The sequence below is a fragment of the Oryx dammah genome, unplaced genomic scaffold, assembly GCF_014754425.2.
Source record: "Oryx dammah isolate SB20612 unplaced genomic scaffold, SCBI_Odam_1.1 HiC_scaffold_19, whole genome shotgun sequence".
Classification (NCBI taxonomy): Eukaryota; Metazoa; Chordata; class Mammalia; order Artiodactyla; family Bovidae; genus Oryx; species Oryx dammah.
The window spans coordinates 53,875,934-53,895,675 of record NW_024070203.1 but is presented as its reverse complement, the minus strand read 5'-3'; the positions used below and the strand labels follow the sequence as shown (position 1 = coordinate 53,895,675).

The 19,742-nt window shown below is 38.3% G+C and overlaps 1 protein-coding gene across 1 annotated transcript in view; it reads left to right on the top strand.

The window, feature by feature from the left end:
• The window catches only part of IL7 (interleukin 7), a 60,509-nt gene that overhangs the window by 24,761 nt on the left and 16,006 nt on the right, over positions 1-19,742 (top strand). The window lies entirely within an intron of this gene.

Here is a 19,742-nt window from a genome sequence, read left to right as displayed (position 1 = left end):
ATATAGGTACTTACTATATAGGTACTTACATATAGGTACTTACTATATAGGTACCTATATAGGTACTGTGTGTATATATATATTCTTCTGTATATATAAGAAAAACAATAAAACTTTGATGAAAGAAATAAAAAAGAATTAGATAGAGAGATATTCCATATTTATCAATAGGAAGACTTACTATTGTTAAGATATTAATCCTGCCCAACTGCCATGCTAAAGTTCAAGAGGTTTTATTTATTCATAGTGCCAAAAATGAACCAACCAAAGTGTCCTTCAGCAGGTAAATGGACAAACAAATGTGGTATATTCATTCAGTGGAATATAATCAGTGATAAAAAGAAATAAACTATGAAGCCACAAAAGGATAGGGAAGAATTTCAAATGAATATTGTGCAAAAAATATATATATATCCAGTGTTAAAGGACTACATACTGGTGATTCCAACTATATGACATTCTAGAAATGACAAAACTATGGAGATAATAAAAAGACAGGGATCGGGGAGGGAGGGAGAGAAGAAGGAATAGACGGTGCACGCTGCAGTCCTTGGGGTCGCTAAGAGTTGGGCACTACTGAGCGACGTCACTTTCACTTTTCACTTTCATGCATTGGAGAAGGAAATGGCAACCCACTCCAGTGATCTTGCCTGGAGAATCCCAGAGACAAAGGAGCCTAGTGGGCTGCCGTCTATGGGGTCGCACAGAGTCGGACACGACTGAAGCGACTTAGCAGCAACAGCTAGCAGCAGCAGCAGGATAGTTTTAGAACAGAGAAAATTCAATATGATATTTCAGTGGTAGATATATCACATACATTCTTGTGCTTTGTGTTTTGGCCCATAGAACTTTACCATACAAGAGTGAACCCAAATGGAAATGATGAACTTAAGTCAATAATAATGTAACAATATTGATTCATGGGTTGTAACAAAGCTGCCACTAATGCAAGACATCATTAGGAAACTGGATCAAGAGGGAGGGATATATGTGAACTTTGTCCTTTTCTAGTTTTCTTGAAAACCTGAAACTGTTTTTAAAAGGAAAGTTTATTTTTAGATAAACAACAAGGTCCTGTCGCACACAGAACTATATTGAATATCTTGTAATAAACCACAATGGAAAAAAATATGAAAAACATGTATATATGAGCACTTTGCTGTACACCAGAAACTGACACAACATTATAAGTAAACAACAATTTTTTAAAACAGTGAAGTTTATTTTTACAAAAGATGCAAAATAAAATAACTAAAAAGAAGATTAGTAATACTTATTTTATGGTGACATAAATTCTAGAAATCCAATGTGTATTTTTATACATGACTGGTTGCTAAAGAGGAAACAATTACATTTCCATAGATAGTTTCCTGGGAAGAATGAGATTAAACCCAACCTCTTTTTTTTTTTAAGGTTTCATGATATTCTTTATCAAAGAGTGAGGTTTCTCCTGACTGATATCCACTGATAGGGTGAATTCATCATGAGAAAAAGGAATACTGACTGGTCAGGAATACTGACTGGTCACCTGGGCTCAGCATCAGGTTCAAGATGCTTGTTGGGGAAAGTTTACTTTGGAAAAGAGTGTATGGATTGGCATCACTTGCAGATGCAAGTACCCTGACATTGCAGATCTCTTTGGAGATAATGTTGGGCATATAAATATGCATTAGATATTTATAAACTTGGGACCCAGGCTTGACAAATATCCAGAGCTTATACAAATATCCAGACCAGCAAGAACATCAGACTATGCTGCACTGGTTTTCTCTGTTGATACCTTTGAGCTGCAACAGAAATAAAAACAAACAGAAAAAAAATGCACAAACCAAAATCTGTGGATGGTTCAGATAACCCTGTTTTCTCTACATGGCATTTGAAAAGAAACCTAGTTTGTTCACACTGAATAAACTCATGTGTATGTGTGTGTGTGTGTGTTGCTCACTCAGTCATATCTGACTCTTTGCAATCCCAAGGACTGTAGCCCACCAAGGTCCTCTATGGAATTCTCCAGGCAAGAAAACTGGAGTGGGTAGCCATTCCCTTCTCCAGGGGATCTTTCCAATCCAGGGATCAAACCTGGGTGTCCTACATTGCAGGCAGATTCTTTACTGGCTGAGCCACCAAGGAAGCCTGAATAAACTGTATTCTCAGACAATTCAGTTCAGTTCAGTTCAGTCGCTCAGTCGTGTCCGACTCTTTGCGACCCCATGAATCGCAGCACGCCAGGCCTCCCTGTCCATCACCATCTCCTGGAGTTCACTCAGACTTACATCCATCGAGTCAGTGATGCCATCCAGCCATCTCATCCTCTGCCTCCCCTTCTCCTCCTGACCTCAATCTCTCCCAGCATCAGAGTCTTTTCCAATGAGTCAACTCTTCACATGAGGTGTCCAAAGTACTGGAGCTTCAGCTTTAGCATCACTCCTTCCAAAGAAATCCCAGGGTTGATCTCCTTCAGAATGGACTGGTTGGATCTCCTTGCAGTCCAAGGGACTCTCAAGAGTCTTCTCCAACACCACAGTTCAAAAGCATCAATTCTTTGCTGCTCAGCCTTCTTCACAGTCCAACTCTCACATCCATACATGACCACAGGAAAAACCATAGCCTTGACTAGACGGACCTTAGTCAGCAAAGTAATGTCTCTGCTTTTGAATATACTATCTAGGTTGGTCATAACTTTTCTTCCAAGGAGTAAGCGTCTTTTAATTTCATGGCTGCAGTCACCATCTGCAGTGATTTTGGAGACCCAAAAAATAAAGTCTGACACTGTTTCTACTGTTTCCCCATCTATTTCCCATGAAGTGATGGGACCAGATGCCATGATCTTCGTTTTCTGAATGTTGAGCTTTAAGCCAACTTTTTCACTCTCCTCTTCAGACAATTCAGTAGGCTGAAAAGAGATTTCTAGAAATTTAGCAGGTAGAGATAAAACCACATTAACTGGAAAAATTGAAAAGATAGGAGATCAGGAGTGCTCTCTATCTGCTGAAGTATGTCATACCTATTTTGATGGCATATCATACTCTTAAAAACTACTGTGATCTCATTATGCAAATAGTAGTACACAACCAAGCGACTGAACAATGATCTCATGACAGCAAAGAAATGATATAACATAGATTCTGAACTTCATAATGGACTTTACCATAATTTTAATAATTACACATGCTAAGTTCTTCAGTTGTGTGTGACTCTATGGACTGCAGCCCGCCAGGCTCCTCTGTCCACGCGATTTCCCAGGCAAGAATACTGGAGTGGATTGCTGTGCCTTCCTTCAGGGGATCTTCCTGATTTAGGGATTGAACCCATGTCTCTTACATCTCCTGCATTGGCGGGTGAGTTCTTTACCACTAGCGCCACATGGGAAGTCCCACAATACAGTTTAAAGGTATCTGTATTGCTGTTATCCATAAATTAAATCATACTAGTGGGGTAAGATGGCTGGAAGCACATTAAAATGAGCTAAAACTGGGTGCCTAAAACCTTACAAAAGTATAAAATAGAGAATCAAACTAAGTAAAAGGCTCTTCTTTATGCAAAAAAAGTCATTAAAAGCTATCAGCCTGCAAATGAGAAAAAACTTTCAAGGACCTACATGATGAATAACATCTAAAACAACAGCCCCTCCCCCAAATAATAATATTTGTGGTATTGCGAATTGAATGGTGGCACAACAAGTGATATGCACAGCTAGGACTGTGAATGTGACCTGATGCAGAAAAAAGGCCTGTGCAGATATATGTAATTAATTTAAGACTCTCTAAATGAGATAGCCGTGGACTAGGTGGGTCCTAAATCCAAAGCGTCCTTGGAAGGGAAGAAAGAGGGTAAGAGACAAACAGGAAAATGCCATGTAACAAAGAGGCAGAAATCAGTTAGACAGTTACAAGCTAAGGAACACCAGCAGCCTCCAAAAGCTTGGGGAGAGGCATGGAACTCTGTCAACACTTTGATTTCAAACTTCAGCTTCCAGAACTGTGAAAGAATACATTTCTCATCTTAAGCCATCCAATTTGTGGTCATTTGTTATGGCAGCCATAGAAAACTTCTACAGATGGTCACAAAAATGGACAAAATTTTGAAAAAGATCTCAGTACTCCACATTGCAGAGAGGCAAATAACCTCCAAATATTATGGTCTCTGTCAAAAGCAAAACACTTCACTTTTACTTGGAAAGAAATCTTGAAGACCAAGTGACCACTCTCTCACTAAAAAAAGCAAATCATCAAACCCCACAGTGGACTCAAAAAATAGTTAATGGGGAGTATAGTCCTTGCTCACCAATACAATTGACCGTAATTTTGCTGTCTTCCATTTCCCTGCCACTCTACCATCTCCACACACCCTTATAAATCCACCCTGAGTTCCCAGGCTTCATGAGAACAGATAAAATGGACAACATTATGTCTTCTCCCAATTAGAAGTGCTAAGAAAAGACAGTATTCTCTGGTAGGTGAGAAGGGCATCAAGAGATATGGAGTTGAATAAATATCAGCACAGAGTTGGCTACTGTAAATTTCAGATAAAAACATGGCAACCATATAGAAATACCATAGACAGTAATAAAGCAATGTATGGATAAATGTTCCTATAAAAAATAAACTGCAAATGGAAAAGTAAATTAACCTATGATAGGGGAAAGTTTTCCTCCAAGTGACTGAAAAAAATAGAATTTCATATACTACAAGAAACTGATTTAAAATGATTTTCAGTACATTATATCTTGGTAATGGGATTGAACTTTAAGACAAAAGAAGAATTCAAGAGTTCAGGTACACTATGGCTGATTCATGTTGATATTTGGCAGAAACCAACAAAATTCTGTAAAGCAATTATCCTAAATTAAAAAATAAATAAAGAGTTCAGGTATAAATGGTACCTCATCCAGGGGAAGGATGGGAATCAGAGTGGCTTCAAATTTTACTCATCTAAAGGCAAAAGCTACTGGAATAATAGCTACAAAATTCTGAAGGAAATAAAATGTGACTTGAAGAATCTTATACCTAGCCAAGATATTTTTTTGATACACCCACATATGTGCTTAGTCACTCAGTCACATCCAACTCTTTGCAATCTATGGACTTTAGCCAGCCAGGCACCTCTGTCCATGTGATTTCCCAGGCAAGAATACTGGAGTGGGTCACCATTTCCTTCTCCAGGGGATTTTCTCAACCCAGGAATCAAACCCATGTCTTCTGCATTGCAAATGGATTCTTTACCATCTGAGCTATAGATAGCATCACTGACTCAATGGACATGAATTTGAGCAAATTCTGGGAGATAGTGAAGGACAAGGAAGGCTGGAGTGCTGCAATGCATGGGGTTGCAAAGACATGACTTAGTGATTGAACAACAATGACAACAAAGATATTCTTTAAGTGTAAAGTGCACAGGTAGAAAATTATGCATCCTTGTCAAAATGAACAGAGCAGAACACTCATGGGCCTTTTCTTAAAAAAGAAGAACATAATTACAAGCCACAAAATCCACCCAACCAAAACAACAAAAAGGTGAATTGATGAGCATAAAATTCACTCCTATTCCTGCAATGCATTATATACTTTCATTATCTTCATGCCACTTTTATTAATGACTGTATTCTCAGCATCTATAGAATATTACCTAGCATAGAGTAGGTCCCTCAAAATCACTGAATAAATGAATTTACATACTTTACTATATTTACATAAAAAACCTGAAATGTCATTTTTAAACTTTAGTATAAAGATATAAATATATATGAGTGACATTGCAAAATTTATTATATGACTTATAGTTTTTTACCATATTAGCTATACTCATGGCTACCATTTTTGGTTCATGTGCTATGAATACAAGCACACGTAACTTACCTAATGTCTTGCTTATTGTTGCTTGACTAGACAGTGTTTACAGTGATACTCTCAGAATAAAGTACTCCCCTTGTCATTTTGTATAATAATTTGGTCCACCATGCTTGGTTGTATTGCTTTGCTGGACAATTTTCTTCAGTAAATCTCTATCTTGTTCTATCTGTGACCATCTCACTTCAGCTCACCAGAATCTTTAAATATATTCAATCTAATATTTGGCTCATATTCTCTTATTCATAAAATCCTATGGGCCCTATAGTTGGACAACTATACATAAAGTTCATGCACGTGGTAAGGCAGTTAGAGAATGGAGTATATAAGCACTGGTAATTAGAATTTTATATTTGGCACATTTGTTAATTGCTGATTGCCATGCTTAGGAGATCCTGTGTAACTGTTACTGCATATTAACCTTAAGACTGATAATTAAAATCTTCTAAGATGATCATTGTGCATACACTGGCAGATTTGCAATGTTTTCTACATCTCTGGAAAAATCTTAACTTCTGTTTCTGAATAGTTCAGTTAAATATTTATTAAGCATCTGCTTATTATATTCTTCCAATTCAAAGATGTATAATATACACTCTCAGAATTCTAGTGACTAGTAAAGGGAGAATTACAGTTTTAATGGTACTTTGAAAAATAGATAGGTCTTAGGGAAGTAATATTGGAGTCCAGGGTTTTAATACAATTTGATATAACCTATAAAATGTCTGCTGGTGATTAGATGCAACCTGTTATTTTTTTCAGTTATATATATATATATATATACACATTCCTTTTCAGATTCTTTTCCATTATAGGTTAGTACAAGATACTGAGTATAGGTCGCTGTGCTATACAGTCAGTCCTTGTTGGTTATCTATTTTGTATACAGTAGTGTGTATATATTAATCCCAAACTCCTAATTTATCACTCCTCATCTCCCTCCTTACCCTTTGGTAACTGTAAGTTTGTTTTCTATGTTTGTGAATATATTCATGTTTTTAAATAAGTTGATTTGTATCATTTTTTAGATTCTACATATAAGTAATATCAATTATTTGTCTTTGACTTATTTCACTTCTTAAGGTGATCTCTAGGCCCATCAATGTTCCTGCAAGAGACATTATTTCACTCATTTTTTATGACTCAGTGATATTACCACATCTTTTTAATCCACTCATCTGTTGATGGACATTTGGGTTGCTTCCGTGTCCTGGAATAATGCTGCTATGAACACTAGGCTGCATATATCTTTTTGAATTAGAGTTTTCTCCAGATACATGCCCAGGAGTGGGATTGCTGGATCCTGCTGCAACTCTAGAAGCCTTCATACTGCTCTCCATAGTGACTGTACCAGTTTAGCTTTCCACCACAGTGTAAAAGTGTTCCTTTTTCTCCACACTCACTTCAGCATTCATTATTTTTAGACTTTTTAAAGATGGCCACTAGGACTGGTGTAAGGTGATACCTCCTTATGGTTTTGATTTGCATGTTAATTAGTGAAATGGAACATCTTTTCATGTGCCTATTGGCCATTTGTATGCCTTCTTTAGAGAAAATGTTATTTTCCGTCTGCTACCCATTTTTTAGTTGTTTTTTTTTTTTTTATATTAAGCTGTATGAGCTGTTTGTATATTTTGGAAATTAATCTCTTGTTAATCTATTAGATCAGTTCAGTTCAGTCGCTCAGTCGTGTCCGACTCTTTGCGACCCCATGAATCGAAGCACGCCAGGCCTCCCTGTCCATCACCATCTCCCGGAGTTCACACAGACTCACATCCATTGAGTCCATGATGCCATCCAGCCATCTCATCCTCGGTCGTCCCCTTCTCCTCCCGCCCCCAATTCCTCCCAGCATCAGAGTCTTTTCCAATGAGTCACTCTTCTCTTGAGGTGGCCAAAGTATTGGAGTTTCAGCTTTAGCATCATTCCTTCCAAAGAAATCCCAGGGCTGATCTCCTTCAGAATGGACTGGTTGGATCTCCTTGCAGTCCAAGGGACCATCAAGAGTCTTCTCCAACACCACAGTTCAAAAGCATCAATTCTTCGGCACTCAGCTTTGTTCACAGTCCAACTCTCACATCCATACATGACCACAGGAAAAACCATAGCCTTGACTAGACGGACATTAGTCAGCAAAGTAATCTCTCTACTTTTGAATATACTATCTAGGTTGGTCATAACTTTTCTTCCAAGCAGTAAGCGTCTTTTAATTTCACAGTTGCAATCACCATCTGCAGTGATTTTGGAGCCCCCCAAAATAAAGTCTGACACTGTTTCCACTGTTTCCCCATCTATTTCCCATGCAGTGATGGGACCGGATGCCATGATCTTCGTTTTCTGAATGTTGAACTTTAAGCCAACTTTTTCACTCTCCTCTTTCACTTGCATCAAGAGGCTTTTTAGCTCCTCTTCACTTTCTGGCATAAGGGTGGTGTCATCTGCATATCTGAGGTTATTGATATTTCTCCTGGAAATCTTGATTCCAGCTTGTGTGTCTTCCAGTCCAACATTTCTCATGATGTACTCTGTATAGAAGTTAAATAAGCAGGGTGACAATATACAGTCTTGACATATTCCTTTTCCTATTTGGAACCAGTCTGTTGTTCCATGTCCAGTTCTAACTGTTGCTTCCTGACCTGCAAAGAGACTTCTCAAGAGGCAGGTCAGGTGGTCTGGGATTCCATCTCTTTCAGAATTTTCCACAGTTTATTGTGATCCATACAGTCAAAGGCTTTGGCATAGTCAATAAAGCAGAAATAGATGTGTTTCTGGAACTCTCTTGCTTTTTCCATGATCCAGCGGATGTTGGCAATTTGATCTCTGGTTCCTCTGCCTTTTCTAAAACCAGCTTGAACATCAGGGAGTTCACGGTTCACGTATTGCTGAAGCCTGGCTTGGAGAATTTAGGGCATTACTTTACTAGCATGTGAGATGAGTGCAATTGTGCGGTAGTTTGAGCATTCTTTGGCATTGCCTTTCTTTGGAATTGGAATGAAAACTGACCTTTTCCAGTCCTGTGGCCACTGCTGAGTTTTCCAGATTTGCTGGCATATTGAGTGCAGCACTTTCACAGCATCTTTCAGGATTTGAAACAGCTCAACTGGAATTCCATCACCTCCACTAGCTTTGTTCGTAGTGATGCTTTCTAAGGCCCACTTGACTTCACATTCCAGGATGTCTGGCTCTAGATTAGTGATCACATCATCATGATTATCTGGGTCGTGAAGATCCTTTTTGTACAGTTCTTCCGTGTATTCTTGCCACCTCTTCTTAATATCTTCTGCTTCTGTTAGGTCCATACCATTTCTGTCCTTTATCGAGCCCATCTTTGCATGAAATGTTCCCTTGGTATCTCTCATTTTCCTGAAGAGATCTCTAGTCTTTCCCATTCTGTTGTTTTCCTCTATTTCTTTACATTGATCACTGAAGAAGGCTTTCTTATCTCTTCTTGCTATTCTTTGGAACGCTGCATTTAGATGCTTATATCTTTCCTTTGTTCCTTTGCATTTCACCTCTCTTCTTTTCACAGCTATTTGTAAGGCCTCCCCAGGAAGCCATTTTGCTTTTTTGTATTTCTTTTCCATGGGGATGGTCTTGATCCCTGTCTCCTGTACAATGTCAAGAACCTCATTCCATAGTTCATCAGGCACTCTATCAGATCTAGGCCCTTAAATCTATTTTTCACTTCCACTGTATAATCATAAGGGATTTGATTTAGGTCATACCTGAATGGTCTAGCGGTTTTCCCTATTTTCTTCAATTTGAGTCTGAATTTGGCAATAAGGAGTTCATGACTGAGCCACAGTCAGCTCCTGGTCTTGTTTTTGTTGACTGTATAGAGCTTCTCCATCTTTGGCTGCACAGAATATAATCAATCTGATTTCGGTGTTGACCATCTGGTGATGTCCATGTGTAGAGTCTTCTCCTGTGTTGTTGGAAGAGGGTGTTTGCTATGACCAGTGCATTTTCTTGGCAAAACTCTATTAGTATTTGCCCTGCTTCATTCTGCATTCCAAGGCCAAATTTGCCTATTACTCCAGGTGTTTCTTGACTTCCTACTTTTGCATTCCAGTCCCCTATAATGAAAAGGACATCTTTTGGGGGTGTTAGTTCTAAAAGGTCTTGTAGGTCTTCATAAAACCGTTCAACTTCAGCTTCTTCAGCGTTACTGGTTGGGGCATAGACTTGGATAACTGTGATACTGAATGGTTTGCCTTGGAGATGAACAGGGATCATTCTGTCATTTTTGAGATTGCATCCAAGTACTGCATTTCGGACTCTTTTCTTGACCATGATGGCTACTCTATTTCGCATTTCGGACTCTTTTCTTGACCATGATGGCTACTCTATTTCTTCTGAGGGATTCCTGCCCACAGTAGTAAATATAATGGTCATCTGAGTTAAATTCACTCATTCCAGTCCATTTTAGTTCGCTGATTCCTAGAATGTCAACGTTCATCCTTGCCATCTCCTGTTGACCACTTCCAATTTGCCTTGATTCATGGACCTGACATTCCAGGTTCCTATGCAATATTGCTCTTTACAGCATTGGACCTTGCTGCTATCACCAGTCACATCCACAACTGGGTATTGTTTTTGCTTTGGCTCCATCCCTTCATTCTTTCTGGAGTTATTTCTCCACTGATCTCCAGTAGCATATTGGGCACCTAATGACCTGGGGAGTTCCTCTTTTGGTATCCTATCATATTGCCTTTTCATAGTGTTCATGGGGTTCTCAAGGCAAGAATACTGAATTGGCTTGCCATTCCCTTCTCCAGTGGACCATGCTCTGTCAGACCTCTCCACCATGACCTGCCCATCTTGAGTTGCCCCACAGGCTTGGCTTGGTTTCATTGAGTTAGAGAAGGCTGTGGTCCTAGTGTGATTAGATTGACTAGTTTTCTGTGAGTATGGTTTCAGTGTGTCTGCCCTCTGATGCCCTCTTGCAACACCTACCATCTTACTTGGGTTTCTCTTACCTTGGGCGTGGGGTATCTCTTCACGGCTGCTCCAGCAAAGCACAGCCGCTGCTCCTTACCTTGGACGGGGGTTATCTCCTTACCACGGTGGTTCCTGACCTTCAACGTGGGATAGGTCCTCTAAGCTCTCTGCGCCTGCGCAGCCACTGCTCCTCAGGATGCTCCTCCCGGCCGCCCACCCTGGCCTCAGGCGTGGGTGGCTCCTTCCAGCTGCCGCCCCTGGCCTCGGGCTCAGGGTGGCTCCTCAGGGTCACCGCCCCTGGCCTCGGGTGCGAGGTGTCTCTTCCTAGCTGCCACCCTTAGCTTCGGGCGCGAGGTTGCTTCTCCCGGCCGCCCCTGACCTCGGACACGGGGTGTCTCCTACCGGCCGCCCCTGACCTCAGACGCAGGATAGCTCCTCCTGGCCGCCGCTCCTGATCTCGGTCGCGGGGTGTCTCCTCCTGGCCGCCACCCCTGACCTCGGACGAGGGGTAGCTCCTCTTGGCTGCCGCCCCTGGCCTCCGACACAGGGTAGCTCCTCTTGGCCGTTCCTGCGCAGTCGCAGCCTGGCACTCTAGGCTGCTGCCCCTGACCTCTGAGGCGTGGTAGCTCCTCTCAGCCAGCCGCCTGAGCTTAGTGCGCTGGCTCTTGCAGCCACCTGCCCTCATATTGAACATTAAGAAAAAGTCCATGAGACTAATTTTCAGTCCTATAAGTTAACAGTTTTGAAAGACAAACTCTTAAAGAATTACAACACAACAGGATAGTGCTGATAATTGAAGATAAAATACATAGAGACAGTAACTTATTAAATATGGGGGCTAGGAAGTCACATTTAGCAGCCAATGGCCTATGGGGCTTGAGCATTAGTTGAGATGTGTGTATAAGGTTTGGAAGTTAGGCTGTGATCAGATCTTGGAAGGTCTTGCATGGCAACCTGAGGAATGTGAACCTGACTTTCTAGGACTAGGTAATAAGGAGTCATTGATGACTTTTTAAACTCCATAACAGTAGAATTGGGCTTCCCAGCTGGCACTAGTGGTAAAGAACCTGCCTGCCAATGTAGGAGACATAAGAGATGCAGGTTCAATACCTGGGTCTAGAAGAACCCTTGGAGGAGGGCACAGCAATCCACTCCAGTATTCTTTCCTGGAGAATCCCCATAGACAGAGGAGCCTGGAGGGCTACAGTCCTTGGGTTGCAAATAGTTGGACATGGCTGAAGAGGCTTAGCATGCACAACAGTAGAATTAGGTTTGGGATTTAGAAAGGTAACGGATATGGCTCATAAAATAAGCATTCAGAAAGATGAGTTATTTCTGAATTCAGAATTTACATATGACTGATGTTCTCTGAAATTTTGGTAATATGTGATAAGCGCAATTGTCAATCAGTAAATTTTGATTACATGAAGATACAATGGAAAACTTAAAGACTAGCTAACTGTAGCTCTTGCACTGGAAACAAGTCAACAAAAAGTAGTAAATACTAAGTGGATGGAGTTCTTAGGTGAAAATTTCCAAAAGGAGTAGTGGGACTGAAATGACTCCCAGCAGCTGGAGAAAAAAAGAGGAGACTATAAATTGCTTGATTTATGAAGGTGAAATTCTATTAAAATTTAAACATATACATGATGACTCTGCATTAATTTTTATTTATCCATGAAATTTTTTTTTCAAATGAATCCTACATAAACTCCAATGAGGCCCTGAGTCTTGACTATTATGCATCATCTCATGCTTATTTCCAAGTGGTCCTCAAGTCATCTTGTGGAACCCTAGGATTACATGGAATATGGTGTGTGAAAACCACTGCTCAGGTTCAACAAACTCATATTACAGATGAGGAAATTCAAGGAGAAGCTACTTCATGTCAGCACAGTGCTGTATTAATAGGCCCACTGGTCTGAAATGAAAATGTTAGGGTCGGAGTCCCAGCTTTGCCACTTTGACTTTGAGACTTGGACAAGTCAGTTGACTGCTGTTTTGCCTCACTTTTCTACTATAATTCATAAGATTAGAAATTTGGCTTACATAATCTCTGTAAGTTTATTACTGCTGGAAAATTATTTAAGGCCAATAGTGGAAATACTAAGATGTAGTTATCCACATCTCAGTTTCAGTGTTCTTTCCATGGTACTGAAGTAGGACTGCAGTCTATTTAGAAGACACAGAGAATGGATGCCCTGTATGAAACTTTTATATATCTCTCATAACAAGAGTTCCTACACATATCCAGAGTGGGTATGCACAACTTCTGAATTCATGGCACTGCACCAACTATAGACGAATATGCCACCAGGTTTCAGTAACTATTATGTATTTCTATTTGACATGAACATTGATATTGACTGAAATCTGCCAACTGCTGAAACATACCATTCCTGGAACACTGTTTCTTATCTCCAAGCTTACAAAACCATAACTTGATTAACATAATTGAATAAAACATCAAGTTATGTATCCAAGGTGTGTTTTAACACTGGAAAGGCATTCCATAAATAGAACATATATATTCACTTCTAGAAAAGGCATACAATGCATAGCCAATTTTACACAAGAATGAGTTTGAAACTAAGATTTATTCATTACCCTTTTGTGATATCCTCCTTTGTTCTGTATACATAACAATATAAGTGTTTCTAATGAATTCTGATGGCTGATTGACTTTTAATGTTTTTTTTTTTTATTGAGGTATAGTTGATTTACAGTGTTGCATTAGTTTCTGGTGTATAGCAAAGTGATTTTGTTATATATATGTGTGTGTGTACATGCATGTGTGTGTGTGTGTGCTCAGTCATGTTTGACTCTTTTCTAACTTTTCTGCATGAAAAGTATATTGAGGGTAGTTTTATGATATTATTTTGACACTCCATATTCGATAATATAGTCATTTTCAATATTGTTTTTGGACTGGTGATTTTTGCTTTTATTCCTGGATTATTCTCTACAGAATGACTGTCAATATTGGTAAGGCATTTAACTCTGTATTCTGCTTTTATGTACTATGCTAGTCACTCAGTCGTGTCCAAATATTTGCAACCCGGTGGCCTATAGCCCACAAGGCTCTTCTGTCCGTGGGGTTTCCCAGGAAAGAATACTGGAGTGGGTTGCCACTTCCTTCTTCAGGAGATCTTCCAGACTCAGGGACTGAACCTGAGTGTCCTGCATTGCAGGCAGATTCTCTACTGTGCTCCTGGAGACATACAACATGAAACATTATTTCATGAATGTAAGTTAAATAAGAAGCAAAGTGACAATAAATTTCATTAGAATTGCTCTGCTTTGGCTACTCTTGGTCTTAGAAAGGACTGGAATGAACATAATTATATTTTGGTAACCTCAGAGCTTTGATTCATTAACTTTTGGTTGTTAATTAGTAGCATTATATATTCACCTTAGAATTTTAGCATAAAATTTAGTAGAAAACACTTTATCTGTTAAATTACTGTATTAAGTATCTTCCTTTTCTTGAATATCAGAGCTTAATTAGTTATAACAAAAAATAAACACTAAAGCCAACAACATACCAACATTACAAAACAGATGAAAAGGAGCACAAAATAGTAATAAATATCTGTATTATTCTAATCTCTGAACTTTAAACTAATTATATAAAAAGTATGTTATATAAGAGACACACCAGAAACAAAACAGAGAGAAAGTTTTTAAAAATTCCTAATAAAATATGTAGAAACTGATCATTATAAGACAAACAACTTAAGAAAATGGCTAAGAAGAGGCTGTTCATAGAAAAGGAGATGCAAATTGCCAATTAACATAAAATGATGCTTATCCTCTAGTAGTCATAGAGATGCAAATTTTAGCTATAATGAGGCACAAATTTTCACATATCAGGATTGGTAAAACTGTTAAAGGCTTATGACATCTGGTGCTGGCAAAGATGTGACAAAATGGACACATTTGCTGGTGGAAGTGTGAATCATTTGTACTGAACATAATGATTTTTAAATGGATATACTATTCCCTTCACCAAGTCTCAATTATGGAAACTCATTCTATAAAAATGCAAAAATTAATATAAAAGGAGATAATATATATATGGGCTTCCCTAGTGGCTTAGCAGTAAAGAATCTTCCTGCCAACGCAGGAGATGCAGGTTCAATCCCTGGGTTGGGAAGATCCCCTGGAGAAGGAAATGGCACCCCATTCCAGTATTCTTGCCTGGAAAATCCCATGGACAGAGGAGCCTGGCAGGCTGCAGTGCATGGGGTGGCAAAAGAGTTGGACACAACTTAGCAACTAAATAACAACAATATACACATACAAATACACATACAAAGATGTCAGTTGTAGCATTGTTTGCTGGAACAAATATTGACTTTTTTCATCAATGAGAGAAGTGTTGAATAAACCTCAGAATACACTTAATGTAGATTAGGCAGTTATTCAAAAAAGATATATTTAACTTAGAATGATAATCATAAAGATCATAATATAAAGTGAAAATAATACATAACAGATTGAAGAGTAATATATATTTTATGATCCTATATTTTAAATGGTAGAGGAACATGCTTTCATAAACCCTATGTATCATTTATATCTGTGAATTTTGAATGCATATTACACATATGCATAGTTTATTTTTTAGCAAGAAGCATTGAAACATATATATTATCATATGTAAAATTAGATACCCAGTGGAAACTGGCTGTATGATACAGGGAGCTCAAATCCAGTGCCCTGTGATAACGTATATGAGTGGGAGGGGGTAGGAGGTGGGAGAGAGGTTCAGGAGTGAGGGGACATACATAAACCTATTCATGTTGCCTATTCATGTTGATATATGGCAGAAAACAGCATAATATTGTAAAACAGTTATCTTCCAATTAAAAGTAATTAAAAAAATATTCTTATCAAACTGCTAATTTGAATTATCTTGAGGTGATTTTAGTGGGGGCAGTGGAGAAAAATTGGAAAGTTTTTCATTATACATTTTAGTATTGTTTGAATAATGACATGTAAGCAATATAGATGACATAAAAATATTTTTATGTTCAAAACAATTTAAAAAGTCAACAGATGGGAAAACTATATCATGCCAACCAAAACCAAAATACCATAATACAAGTAGGATGAGAAAATACTTTATTGCCCAAACTGGAAGACTTTTAAGAATGCAAGGGGGAGCTAACCAAACAAGCTGTCATTCTGGTATAAAGCAGAATGATCCCATAAAACTGAGAATTCAATCTTGGGAATGTAATCTACAGCATAGTGACTATAGTTATTAATACTGTATATATATTTTGAAAATTGCTGACAGAGTAAACCTCAAGAGTTCTCATCATAGGAGAAAACATTTTAATTATATGTAGTGATGGATGTTTAGAAAAGGCAATGGCACCCCACTCCAGTCCATGGGGTCACGAAGAGTCGGACATGACTGAGTGACTTCACTTTCGCTTTTCACTTTCATGCACTGGAGAAGGAAATGGCAACCCATTCCAGTGTTCTTGCCTGGAGAATCCCAGGGACAGGGGAGCCTGGTGGGCTGCCGTCTATGGGGTCGCACAGAGTCAGACAGGACTGAAGCAACTTAGCAGCAGCAGCAGCAGTGATAGATATTAAACTTACTGAACTAGACTTATAGTGGTTATCATTTTGCAGTATACACAAATATCTAATTATTGAATGCTTAAACCTAATGTTATATGTCAGTTATGAATCAGTTTTTAAAATGTCTGTGGTTTAATAGAGCTGAGGCAAGAAGAATCTATGGTTTTAGTGTATACTGGGCCACTTAATGGGATCCTAGGTGGCAAGAGAATGTTACACTCCTGTCTTGGTATTCACCTTGTCTGGCTAAAATAACCTCTGGCTGGAATGCTGATATTCAATGACATTTTAAAACATTTAAATTCTTAAGAAATCAGATACTGTGCATGCAAGACTAATCACAGATGCAGCCCATTAAATGACAGCATGTTAATTTTCTGTTGGTGCCCCACTTGTCTATGTAAACAAGTCCCTATAAAAAGTTTATTTTGCCAATTTTGTTTTCAAAGAGAAGTGTTTGTGTGTTCATGTGTTTGTACTATATAAAAAATATATTGTGGAATGGATTTGGATAGTGCTGCTATCATGTATATATTTTATATATGTAATATTTTATATTTGTAATATTTTATATTATATACTACATATATATAATATATACTTTATCAGACACCTATCCAAAATGTGGATATGAATAGTGCTACTATAGTTATTATAATCAGGGGAAGTATACATATGTGTGTATATATATATATGTATGTGTATGTATTTTGAAGTTTTAATTTTAGTGAAGTACAGATTATCAGTTATATGCTTCAAGAATCATGCCTTTGGAATTTTATATAAAAAGTCAAAGCTTTACCCAAGATCACCTAGATTTTCCCCTATGTTATCTTCTAGGCTCTATTGTTATGTATTTTGGATTTAGGACTGTGATCCACTTTGAGTTATTCTGTGAAGAGTATAAGGTCTGTTTAAATTGTTTTGCATGTGGATATCCAGTTCCAGCACTGGTGAAGGGACTTTGTTCCATTGTATTTTCTCTACTCCTTTATCAAAGATCAGTTGACTGAGTTTGTGGGTTTATTTTGGGTTCTCTGTTGTGTTGCAGGTAGATCTATTCTTTTGCCACTGTCAAACAATCTTGATTGCTATAGTTTTTCAGTCAGTTTTTTGCTATAGTTGAGTCAATTCTATGACTTAATCTTCTCTTTCCAAATTGAGTTGGCTATTCTAGATCTTTTGCCTCTCCATATAAGTTTTAGAATCAGTTTGTTGATATTCACATAATAACTTGCTGAGATTGAGTTTATGATAAATCCATAGGTCAAGTTGGGATAACAAACATCTTGACAAGGTTGTCTTCCAATCCATGAACACGGATGATCTTTCCGTTTATTTAAGTCTTTGATCTTTCACCAGAGTTGTGGTTTTCTTCATAAAGATCTTGTATATGTTTTGCTAGATTTATACCTAAGTACTGTAAACACTGTTGTGTTTTTAACTTCAAATTACATTTGTTCATTGCTAGTATGGAAGAAAACTATTAACTTTTGCCTTACTTTGTATACTGCAACCTCACATAATCATTTATTAGTTCCAGGAGGGTTGTTGTTTTTGGGTTTTTTTCTGTTGATTCCTTAGGATTGTCAAGTAAATTATGATGTCATATAGTAAAAAGGAGTTATATTTCATCCTTCCTACTTTGTAAATCTTTTATTTCCTTTTTGTTTCTTATCAAATCATCTAAGATTTTTGATATAGTGTTGATAAGCAATGATGAGAGGGAATCTTTTCCTTGTTCCTAATTATAGGAAAGTTCTGAGTTTCTCACCATTAAGTATATATTAGCAATAGGATTTTGTAGATGCTTTTATATCAAGCTAAGGAAGCTTCCCCCTAGTCCTTGCTTACTGAGATTTTTATAAATGAAAGGGTGTTGAGTTTTTCAATTATTTTTTCCTACTATTTATAATTTGATCATTTTTCTTTTTTACCCTCTTAAAGGGATGGATTACATTCATTGATTTTTTTTGACTGTTGAACCAGTCGTGCATGTATGGGTAAATATCACTTGGTTATGGTGTATAATTATTTTATACATTGTCAGATTTAATTTCCTATATTTTGTTGAGGATTTTTGCATCTATTTTCATAAGATATTGATGTGTGATTTTCTATTCTTGTCATCTTCATTTGAGTTTGGTATTAGGGCAAGCCTGGTCTCATAGAACAAAATAAGTATTCACTCTGCTTCTGTCTTCTGGAAGATATTAGAGAGAATAGCTATGATTTCCTCCTTAAATGTTTGATATAAATAATCAGCAAACCCATCTGGGCCTGGTGCTTTAGTTTTTTAAGGTTATTGATGGTTGAACTGCTTTGTTATTGCTGTTCTGTCACTCAGCTGTGTCCACCTCTTTGTGACCCCATAGACTGCAGCACACCAGGCTCCCCTGTTCTTCACTTTCTCCCAGAGTTTGCTCAAACTCATGTCCATTCAGTCAACTATGCCATCCAACCACCTCATCCTCTGCTGGCCCCTTCTCCTATTGCCCTCAATCTTTCCCAACATCAGGGTCTTTTCCAATGAGTCGGCTCTTTGTATCAGGTGGCCAAAGTATTGGAGTTTCAGCCTCAGCATCAGTCTTTCCAATTAATACTCAGGATTGATTTCCTTTAGGATTTGATCTCCTTGTGGTTCAAGGGACTCTCAAGTCTTCTCTAGAACCACAGTTCAAAAACATCAATTCTTCAGTGCTCAGCCTTCTTCATGGTCCGATTCTCACGTCCATACAGGACTATTGAAAAAACCATATATGGACCTTTGTCAGCAAGGTGATATCTGCTTTTTAATACATTTTCTAGGTTTGTCAATAGCTTTTCTTCAAGAAGCAACTATCTTTTAATTTCATGGCTGTAGTCACCATCTCTAGTGATTTTGGAGCCCAAGAAAATAGTCAGTTTCCAAATTTTTCCCATCTATTTGCCATGAAGGATGGGACCAGATGCCAGGATCTTCATTTTTTAAAGCATCTGCCTGCAATGCAGGAGACCCGGATTTGATCCCTGGGTTGGGAAGATCTACTGGAGAAGGAAATGGCAACCCACTCCAGTACTCTTGCCTGGAGAATCCCATGGATGGAGGAGTCTAGTAGTCTATAGTCCATGGGGTCACAAAGAGTCAGAGAGGACTGAGCAACTTCACTTCACTTTCACTTTCAAGCCAGCTTTAAAGTGGGGAGATGGGGAAGGAAGCATTTTATAGTCCGTCAATTAAGTCTCAGTCTTTTGATGTGTCTGTGCTCCTGGCCTGTAAACTTTACTAGTGCTTCTTAGTGTCCACCAACTTATGTGAGAAAGGATGTGGAGCAAGGACTGATATTGAGTATTTCTCTTATCCCAGATAGGTTAGAT